At 32.6% G+C, this 11,856-nt stretch overlaps 1 long non-coding RNA gene across 1 annotated transcript; it reads left to right on the top strand.

Moving 5' to 3' along the window:
• Window positions 1-1,208: 1,208 nt before the first annotated feature.
• On the top strand, window positions 1,209-7,901 carry LOC139481539 (uncharacterized). The gene is made up of 2 exons (XR_011654633.1): window positions 1,209-1,323; window positions 6,784-7,901. It is a non-coding gene; the product is annotated as an uncharacterized lncRNA (long non-coding RNA).
• The last annotated feature ends 3,955 nt before the right edge of the window (window positions 7,902-11,856 follow it).

The following is an 11,856-nucleotide window of genomic DNA, read 5'->3' as shown; positions in this document are numbered from 1 at the left end:
GACAACTCTCCACAAGAGACCAACAATGACACAGACATTAACAACTATAGGTCACCGTATGGCCTTCAACAACGAGCAAAGCCCATACCGCATACTCAGCTTTAAAAGGCCCCGACATGACGATGTAAAACAATTCAAACGAGAAAACAAGCGGCCTTATTTATGTACAAAAAATGAACGAAAAACAAATATGTAACACATAAACAAACGACAACAACTGAATTACATCCTAGCAGCCCCCCCCCCTAAAAATCAAATGGCAGCTCCCTTATATAAATCTGTATATTATGAACATTCATTACTATATAAATATAGTGTATTTACTTTCAATTTTAAGTTTACTAATCGATCCATGGTGGTCATTGATATAGTATACAGACCCTCTCTATTAAATAAACTATGTGACCGCCGTGGATAGTAAACTTGAAAATGATAGCAGATAGAATTCTTAATATACAGTATACAGAAAAAACGCCAACCGGAAGTCTAATCAGACTTAAAATTTCGTCCAATGACGGGACAATATCCGGATGCCTTTTTTCTCGTTTTTCTCCCAAAATAACTCAATCTGAATAATCATATGAATGGATGACAAATGCGACTATGCACTGTACCTATAGGACACAGAGGCGTGTTGATTGTGGAAAGAAGAGAAGCGACACCAAAAATGAGGTCTTCTCGTTTAATAGTATAGATAACATACTAAAGATACATAAGCATTTTAACTACCGTAATGTTCAACTCTTAAGTATCAACAGTGTTTAACATAAAAAATAGTTGTTATAAAGGGCATAATTCACAGTACATTATTTGAATAGGCCTGTAGAAAATCATAAATTGTATAGTTTAATAGGGCAGAAGTGAAGTATTCTTTTATTATATATCTTTCTCGTTAGTTTTGATCTTGGTTGAGTTCTTTACATCATTCAAAGCCAATTATAATGTCTTATTATGGCTATGATTATGATAAGCAGGAAATCTATTCAATTCTAAGCTTTGAAAATGAGAGAATTTTTTAGAAGAATATTTCCTGTCGAATTATTTTGATTGAAAATAAATATGACAATCATACAAGACGTTTAATTGATTATTTGTTCACTTTTCATAGCGTAATTAAACAGAAATATGCAATATGACACACCTCGAGTGCAACATTTGCGAAAACATGTAAAGTTTCTACATCTGTTTAATGATTTTTAATAGAAAATATCCTGGAAAAAGCATTTTAATGTTGTTAGTCGTTATCATGTATTCATTATTTAAGTTAAGATTTTGAATTGAAGGCTTAGTCACACGATTGTACCATTACTTTGTTATGTAGAGGTATGTTAACCGTTGTAGAAGTAAGAAGATGTGGTATGATTTCCAATAAGACAACACTTTACCAAAGAGACCAAATGACACAGAAATAAACGACTAACGGAATATGTCACTGTACGGTGTTATTTGTCAAATGAACCGTAGTTTGTTACGTTTATTGTTATATTCAAAGAAACAAATATTCCTGAGGTATCATTCGAGGCATTCGAGACTCTCTTGAAGGAGATAGATAAAGGCAGATGTGGTGTGAGCGCCAATGAGACAACTCTCCATCCAAATAACAATTTAAAAAAGTAAACCATTATAGGTTAAAGTACGGCCTTCAACACGGAGCCTTGGCTCACACCGAACAACAAGCTATAAAGGGCCCCCAAATTACTAGTATAAAACCATTCAAACGGGAAAACCAACGGTCTAATCTATATAAACAAAACGAGAAACGAGAAACACGTATATATTACATAAACAAACGACAACTACTGTACATCAGATTCCTGACTTAGGACAGGTGCAAACATTTGCAGCGGGATTAAACGTTTTAATGGATCCAAACCTTCTCCCTTTTTCCGAAACAATAGCATAACATCACAACATAGAAAAACATACGATAAAATATCAATTGGCAGACTTAACTCAATCAAGACACTATTTGTTACCTAATAATTCTGTTAACCTGTGTTCCACAAATTTATTTTCGGATAGCAGACAAAACTAAAAATTGGTAGAGGAATACATTAGGTGTTTCTTGCATGATATGCCTTTTATATACGAGATAGTTTCTGAAAACCTGTGTGTATGTATTTTTCGTAAGGTGTTATTTATTTTCCCTTTGAGGTGGTCAATTCGTATTTATCTTTGTCTACAAAAACTGTAAATCAGTAAAGGATCATCACAGGACCGTTAGTTAAAGATTTCATTTAAATGTTCGAACTTTGTTTTCTTCAAGAAGCTATGTATAAAATTGAGAATGGAAATGGAGAATGTGTCAAAGAGACAACAACCCGACCATAGAAAAAACAACAGCAGAAGGTCACCTATATATGTCTTATAGTTCTAGGTGATGACAATACCTCGCATGACGTTTCGGGTTAGTTGCAGGAAGTAAACGTCTGTTAAGTTATTAAATCCCAGGTACTATATAGAGGGTATACTGTTCTAGCTCTGTCTGTCCGTCCGTCCATCCCATGAAATTCCGTCTCAATTTTCTCAAGAACTGTAGGTCAGATCTTCCTGGTTTTGTTTTATCAGTCTTCATATGAACATTCTTTTTTTAATTTCTTTTTAACATTAACAAATTTAGTATTACACTATCTAGTTATTAACAACTGCCATATATTATAGTAGAACTATTCTATATAGGATTCTTATGGGTTAATCTTCAAATGAAAGGGATTGACTTTACGAAATTGTGTTGCATTCTTTGTAAGAGTTATATACTCTTGCATTATTACAATTATTTTGCGAATAACTGTTTCCTCCGTTTACGGTCTCTTTTTTACGCCCGTTATTTGTTTATTTATATTTATTGTGTTAAAAAATATTTCCGTACTCCATGTACTCCTTACACCAAAATTATTATATTTACCTGTGCACGTTATTTTATTTAACGCCATTTTGTCAAAGGTTATAGTTGTCTTTCTGATATTGTTTTACATCCCCCCCTTTTATTATATTAATATTGTATTTATATTGTGTCATAGATAACAATTTTAAATCGTTCAGTTTTTGTTAATATTTCTTTTTGATTGAGTTAAGCCAATTTAATTGATATTTTATAGTATGTCTTTCTACAATGTAAAAGAGGGGCGAAAGATACCAGAGGGACAATCAAACTAATACATTAAAAATAAACTGACAACGCCATGGCTAAAAATAAACTGACAGCGCCATGGCTAAAAATAAACTGACAGCGCCATGGCTAAAAATAAACTGACAGTGCCATGGCTAAAAATAAACTGACAACGCCATGGCTAAAAATAAACTGACAACGCCATGGCTAAAAATAAACTGACAGCGCCATGGCTAAAAAATAAACTGACAGCGCCATGGCTAAAAATAAACTGACAGCGCCATGGCTAAAAATAAACTGACAACGCCATGGCTAAAAATAAACTGACAACGCCATGGCTAAAAATAAACTGACAGCGCCATGGCTAAAAATAAACTGACAGCGCCATGGCTAAAAATAAACTGACAACGCCATGGCTAAAAATAAACTGACAGCGCCATGGCTAAAAATAAACTGACAGCGCCATGGCTAAAAATAAAAAGACAGACACATAATAGTACACATGCAAGACACAACATAGAAAACTAAAGACTAAGCAATACGAACCCCACCAAAAAACTGGGGTGGATCCAAGGTGCTCCAGAAGGATAAGCAGATCCTGCTCCATATGTGGCAACCGTCGTGTTGCTTATGTTACAAATGCGGTAAATATTCTATAATTCGGGAGGTCACATTCTAGAAAAGGGACGGGTATTGTAATTACGACATAAGGAACATATCCGATATCATCTGTGGAACCGTTATTCCGTAACGGTCAACCAACTCGTGATGGAGTCCGTAAAATTTACGAATGTTACACTGAATCCTAAAAACTACTCCAGGTAAGGGTGAAGGTTGGCGCCTGTTAAAACGTTTAAACCCGCTGCAGTTGTTTGCATCTGTCCGAAGTCAGGAACCTGTGTTCAGTGGCTGTCGTTTGTTGATGTGGTTCATAAGCGTTTCTCGTTTCGCATTTTTTATATAGATTAGACCGTCGCTTTTTCTGGTTTTACACTAGTCATTTTGGGGGACCTTTATAGCTTGCTGTTCGGTGTGAGCCAATGCTTCGTGTTATAGGCCGTACTGTGACCTATAATGGTTTACTTTTTACAAACTGACTTGGATGGAGAGTCATGATCTCATTGGCACTCATGCCACATCTTCTTATATCTATAAATAAACATTCCATACTGTGTGAAGAAGTTTCAGATTCCAGGGGCGTATAACTTTCACATGATCAAACTTTAATATTCAATTTCTATATCAATATTATATTATTCTCTAGGAATCATTTATACACATTTTTATCTGTACTGAAAATGATGTAACTATATTAAGTAATATAATATGTATGTGACCAGTTATTTGGGGGATTAAGATCAACAAACCCAGCATGATACATGGTCATGATGTCTGATAAGACCGCAGCTACAAAGTAGCTGGAAATTCGGGCTTATGTCTTAGTGTGTGTTGTCTTACATTGAACTTATATTTATCAATTTTGGAGTTTTAACGAGGTCAATACGTTATATATTTCTCTAATTCTGCACCCATTGTATAAAAAAATGTAATCAACGTGTGGTTCATTTGATCTCAGTACTTCATTAGTTGAAATCCGATTATGACGTCGAATTTTTTTGCTTTCCTCTGAAATTACTATTGTGACGGCATGAAAAAGGCGACCATGCCTGATGACGTCACATAGAAAGAACACATCTTTTTGCAGATCATTGGAAAAGAAGGGAAAAATTTGCCTGCACAATGTTAGAAAATCATTAGAGAAACAGATTATACCACCAAATCTCATGTAATACGATATTTATCCACTCTCGACAGTTAAATTTTAAATATTTAAAACGCTCGGGCAAGCCTCGCGTTTTAAATTTGAAAATTTAACTGTCTCGAGTGGATAAATATCGTATTACACTCGTTGCAGTGGTAGAATCTATATATATCGGTTCAGATTTTATTGACCGAAGACGAAGTCAATATTGACTGAGTGAAAGTCCTTAATTTATATATATATATATAACGTGACGGTACCCAAATTGCACCTATTTTGACAGTTTTTTCACCTACGTTTTTTTATGATCAATAAATAAATGTCCTTTAATGCGTTTATTTTGTAGCCCTATCCTTCTTTATTGTATAGGTACACCAATTTAATTTTTAATCCATATTGAGTCATAAAAAAATTGGTTTGAATCAACCTCCAAACTATCCATGATTCTGTAATGAGGAGTACCCAAATTGCATCCATGCTTAAATTCACATCGTCAAAAGTCTAATAACCGAGCTTTTGTTTAATTTCTTAAAATATTTTGAACAATTGGATATTAGTCCATGCTTACTCTTCATATTTTACGAAATGGATACTTATAATATATTGTATTTGCTAATTTTAAAAAGATGACGTTTTGATGACGTCGCATGATGACGTTTTCGTACATTTTGCTTTTTCAGTAAGGCAGCAACCATTTGATTTTCTGGGGGGGGGGGCTATGGTTTTTTTGGAAAAAAAAGTTTGTTTCGAGTTTTTGGAGAAAAAAATAATTTGTTTTTGATTCTGAGAAAAAAAAATTGTTTGTTTCACCCTCAGCTGCCACTATATGTAATGCTAAAATTGAAAGAAAAAAATTGTTTTCGACTTCTCGCGAAAAAAATAGATTGTTTTTCGCCGCAGGCGAAAAAAAAAAATTGTCCAGTAAAAAAAACCATAGCCCCCCCCCAGAAAATCAAATGGTTGCTGCCTAAACAGTCCATCTGTTGATAAATACTGTGAACGTTCAGTGTATATCTAAATATGTTTACCTATGTTGAAAGATGTGCATAGTATCAAATCATAAAAATACAAATTGTCTCTAGGAAATCTTGTAAGATTTCCGTTGCTATTTTTTCTAAATAGGTGCAATTTGGGTACTCGGTGCAATTTGGGTACCCTTACGTTACATATGTAAATAATGTATTAGGAATATGAACATCGGTGTTCTTTCTGTGTATTTTTAAATTGTATTTTAAAAGATTTTTTTAACATGTGATTAAAAAATATGAATATTCTTTGAAAAACTTCACAGCTTGATGAGTTAGCTTTCTTGTATTCTTAATTAGCGTCTGCATTTAACATCAAATTATTGATATTTTCTTCTGATAAACTTGCAAATTTTCTTTCCGTCTGCTGAGGCATTTCCTCCGATTATTATATATGTGACGTCATGACGTAGAGTAATTTTGGTCCGGATCTAAATTAAGAAAGATTTTAAATATTGACATCAATATACATATAAATAGAAACATAGCGTCAATATATTTAAAAAAAAGAAACAAGGCTTCGGATACATAAAATAACCGTTGAAACACGTGATCGTAATATCCAATGAAAACAGGAGAATGCCTGTTATATATACTAGTATATGAATACAAATAAGTCATACTTCCATGTTTGAAACTAAAACTTCTTCTTTTAATATTTGGTGGATTCTATAATTTTTTCACAATGGGTATTTCAACATTTCCTCATTTTAAATGTTCAAAATTGAAATGACCATTGTGGAAATATGATGGAATCTTTGACTACTTTAATCGTCATTTCGCCGGCGATATCATCGGCATGGACTGGTTTTACAATTTACATTCATTATCATAATATTTACAAACATCGATGCTTGTTGTTTAAATGTCTCCTCTTTTTATTTTAGTATTGCTGAAATATTACAGATAATAACTAAAGGTCGACCATTTTTTTCCAAGTGATCAAAATATGGAGTTAAAGAAAAGGTATATTGGTGCTATATCATTTTTTTTAATTATTGCATGGATTTGGATTCCAAACAATATTGTACAGTCATTTAGTAATAAAATAAAAATTGGTTTTAATACTTTTGGAAACCGACAGAAGGCGATAAAAGTACTCCTACATGTACCTCCTGCGACTCCTTTGGAAATAATTCGTAGTGACTGTGGTCAGTTGTGTAACACGTCGAGTAAAGGATCACCTGGACCATATTTTCATCATATCAACGCAGATATTGACTGTCATGCGATATTCAGAAACAAATATGTAGACCGTGGTCATGGGCTACCACGTGCACCAAAATCAATTCCAAAAAATCTGATGGCTGAATACACCATGAACAATCGTATAACAGTAGCGTATTGGTATTTTGATAGTCAGCATTTAGGTAAAAAAGCCAAATCACCTGTTTGGTCAGAGAAGGGTATTGAAGACTTGATAATCAGTGCGAGGCAAGGTAGATTAGGCGGTAACTATGGTGCTGTAGAAACAAATGCTCTTAGAGATGCTATGAAACATGCACCAGGTATTGTTGGTGGAAGAGTTATGGTGATAGGTTCCGAAAATCCATGAGTTGAGGCATGCGTATTAGAAGCAGGTGCGCGCGAAGTATTGACATTGGAGTATGGTAGTATTTCATCTCAACATCCAAAAGTAAAAACCATAGTTCCGTTTGATTTTCGTATGCGTTATCTAAACAATACTTTGGGAACATTTGATGCCATTGTTACATTTAGTTCTATAGAACACTCGGGGTTAGGAAGGTATGGTGACGCATTAAATCCATGGGGAGATATAATAGCAATAGCACGTGCATGGTGTGTAACTAAACCTGGAGGCTCCCTTACTATAGGTGTTCAGTATGATTATGATAATGAAATCCTTAGACTTAACGCTGGAAGATGGTACGGTAAAATAAGATATCCATATTTAACTACAAATTGGAAACAACTCTACAGAGGCAAAGGCGAACAGCGTGTTCATGTTTTCAAGAAATAAAAATATTTTTTAGATACTCTTAGATACTTTTTCATTGTTTGTTTTCCTATCGGTGCATGAAAAACCAAAACAATGTACTATCTGCATCATTGTTCAGTGAAATAAATGGATCAAATACGGGAAATAGGTCAATCAGAACAACTCCCCTTATCCCCTTTGCTCTCAGTGTCAATTTGTAGTGATGAATAAGCGTTACACAAAAATAACGACAAAAAGGACGATTTTTCACTTTCGTTTATTATTCTTTTTTGGACGGTGATATAAAAATAAGAAGATGTGGTATGATTGCAACTCTCCACAAGAGACCAGATGACACAGAAATTAACTATAGGTCGCCTTACTGCCTTCAACACTGAGCAAATTACATACCGCATAGTCAGCTATAAAAGGCCCCGAAATGACAAATGTAAAACAATTCTATCGAGAAAACTAACATCCTAATTTAAGTACAAAATAATGGATGCAAAACAAATATGTCACACAGATTCAAACGACAACACCTGAAATACAGGCTTCTGGCTTAAGACAGGTACATAAAGAATGTGGCGGGATTAAACAAGTTTGTTGTCGCCAAAACCTCCCCCTACTGACCTGGGACAGTAGTGTAACAGTACAACATAAGAACAAACTATAAAAATCAGTTGAAAAAGGCTTGTGACAGGTTTTAAAAAGCTAAACGTCTTGGAAAATTCTGACAGATCTGACAAATTATTGATAGCCTACTGTATGGATGGACAAAAGCACAAAAATAGCAATAGAAAATGCATTGCAAAGAAAATTCTGTAGGAAAAAAACATATGAAAAAGGAAATGAAGGTCAGTTAATAAAATCTTGCTTATAAAATTTTATTATCTCTTTACTTGGTAAGCTATATTTCCATTCTCAATTTTATAGTAATAAGAGCAAAAGTTCTTACAAAATTGAATTTATTAAAATAGCAAATTCTTGTCAAATTTAAGCATCATTGATCATTATTGAAGTAAAATGCACAAAATTTGTCCCACCAGTTTCATTTCATTTCCTATAACTGGTATTGAGGTAAAGTCTATATACAATACTTAATTATGTAGTTAAAGCAGCTGATACAGCAACCTGTTCAAGAGAAGAAGCCCCATTTTTCCCAAAAAGTTTACTTTCATAATCTATAAAATACTCTGAGAAATAAGACAAAGGGCTACTGTGCAAGCTAATTTAATAGTTTAATTTTACAATAATAATAATGATTCTGAAATTCAAAATTGTGTCACTTTCACTTATAATTTAAAGCATATTTTTTTTTACAGAATTTCTGTCAATATTTTTGGTATAAAACTTATAAATCCCTTTTCTGTATTTTACTGTTAAACTAAGAAACATAGGCTTGAGTTTAAAGGCTCTCTTAATTTGAAGAAATTTGTTGTGACTCTTGGTCACACTTTATAGAATATAAAATATATATGATCAGTACTATTTATCTAATAATTATATCAATTTTCAGCAAGATTATTCTATAAACTATGTTTTATTGCATTAAATATTATCAGAAGTGTTAAAAAAAAAATTCTGCTAGGAATGATCCCACATATAAAAATTACATGTAGTATATTTCATCCACCAGATCTAATTTCTTTCAATATAGCTAGGTTTTTAGTTTTGTAGGTGTCATAATTGTTTTTTTTTACTACAGTAATATTTTGTCTTTTAATTTTTTACATTTAGTCCTTCTCTGAAAAATAGGGAAGTATCTCTTCTTTATATTATCATAACATAGTTATAAATCGAGTTTCGTTTATTTTCTTTCTAATTTTTGTATCTGAGACAATATCTGAAAAAGTCTAATTTCCATGTCCCGCACTTCACCAGCAATTATTTTTTTATTCAACCATCTTTTTTGAAAATTTTAAGTTTTAGTATAAACTAAATTATATAATGCACCATGGCCTGCCAATTAAACACTCATTCTTATATTTCTTCCAATAAAATATTGTAATTTAAATGTTCAACCCCCCCTAAAATCATGTTGTCCCTTGTGTTTTTTTGAAAACTAAATCATTCAAATAATATCCAAATTAACTAAACAGGCGTCCGATTCTAACATATATGATATATTATTTAATAAACTTGCCCCTAATTTGTCTTTTTATATTATAACTATAGCATGTAATAAAATTTCGCAAATTTTAAGAGAAAAAAAATTTGTCCCCAGGGGTGATTTCCCTCCTGTTACCACTGGGTTTTTTTTACCTGTGGAAACGTTTACAAGACCAAAAGTTATTTTCCCATTATGTATTGTGAAGAGCATCATTCTCTGAATGTATTAGTACAAAGAAATAGTTGGAAAGGCGGCCAGGTTTGAAAATTCAAGCCCATCCAAGGTAAGAATTTATAGAAAAATACTTATTGGTGTTCTATCCTGTTATAGCCTTTTTTTACACTTTCTGAGAATATTTTTAAGTGTGCACCACAACATTAAGTGTGTTTTTATATCATCTTTTTAAAAGTTATATGTCACAGGAAATACACTTATATTTAATGTGATAAAAAGGACAAAAACTATCGCGTAATTCCTTTCTGTTACGTTCTGTCATGTTACCTGATCAAAAGTAACAGCATAATCATCATCAGTAACAGGAAGGATGTTCAAGACAATTTCACTGAAGAATCGAACAGTTAATCTACTATATGCCAACCATTTCATTTAATATAAGTTATCACCCCCATATCAAATAAATTTCAAAATAATATACAGTATATTGAATAAAAAAATAGGTTTTTTGCTTTTGATAACAGCAGAGAACATTGTGCAATTCTAGTATAGTAGATAGTAACAGAAAGGAATTTATTTTAGAATTTTTCATTACCTGGGCAGATTTTTCATCTTGCAAATACAGTTTCAAAGGATAAATGACATTGTTTGCTGTTATCTTCCAATTGTGACCAATCTAAAATGATTTATTTTTCTTAAACTTTAAAATAAAGCAGAAAAATCCTTTCTGTTACCAACTCTGTCCTGTTACCGTTGTCCTGTTACTCAAGATTCTTTCATGTTACCGACATATCTGACTATATTTAAGTATATTTCTAAACCTTTTGTATTGCAAATGCTAAAATCAATAATTGGCATTTGATAAACTATTGCAGGATATACTAGTAAACCACAAATAGTGTCTTAAACTTATTCCTTATTCCCATTAGAAACTTTTTGAAATTGATTCACTTTGGTAACAGGAAAGAACTGGATTTTTTTTGTACCATTTTTTAAATTGCAATTGTTTCCTTATTAAACAAGTATTTGAATTACAGACAACAGTTCCTAGATCCCCAATGTGTGTTCTTCGATTTGTGCTAATAAAATACCGGGTCTAAAGAATTTTTTTTGGTTTTTTCTTATTGCCAAAAACTAGACTTTTTCAGATATTGTCTCATCTAAGTAAACTCCTTTTTTAATTTTTATGCATTTTGCTAGGTTTTTATTTTTGACTGGTGATATTAAGGGGAGATAACCACTTGCACAAATCGGCATAAAAACCACCGCTTCGTTTTGAAAACAATTTGACGTTTGCGTATCCAACATTCTATTGCCGAGATATTCATATCGAGTGTTTGTCTTAATGAGATGCTTTATTAAATTTAAATTCAGCCCATCATTTTTAGTTTCCTCGTAAATATTTAGATTTTTCGATCAGGAGACTTGACAATTTTCACCCAAACTCCAAGTTTGCAGATAAAATAAAGAATAAAGGACTTTGAATTGATAGGTCAATAAGTTTCAATTACGACAATAGTATTTAGTGAGTTAAAATGAGGTTTGTCTCGTCCGTTTTTTTACTGAATTTTCACGGTCACGTGACTCCGTTGGTGCTGATAAACTTGGGGTCAAACCGTGACCTGCTTTCCAACTGTAAATGGTGTTTAGAGGTCAATCTACCTACAACCAAAGTTATTATATTTAACAAACCTGTTAAACTTTTAAAAGAATATTTTTATTTCGAGAAAGATA

Source organism: Mytilus edulis, chromosome 7 (genome assembly GCF_963676685.1).
Source record: "Mytilus edulis chromosome 7, xbMytEdul2.2, whole genome shotgun sequence".
Classification (NCBI taxonomy): Eukaryota; Metazoa; Mollusca; class Bivalvia; order Mytilida; family Mytilidae; genus Mytilus; species Mytilus edulis.
The sequence above is the reverse complement of the archived record's forward strand: the minus strand, read 5'-3'. Positions and strand labels throughout refer to the sequence as shown.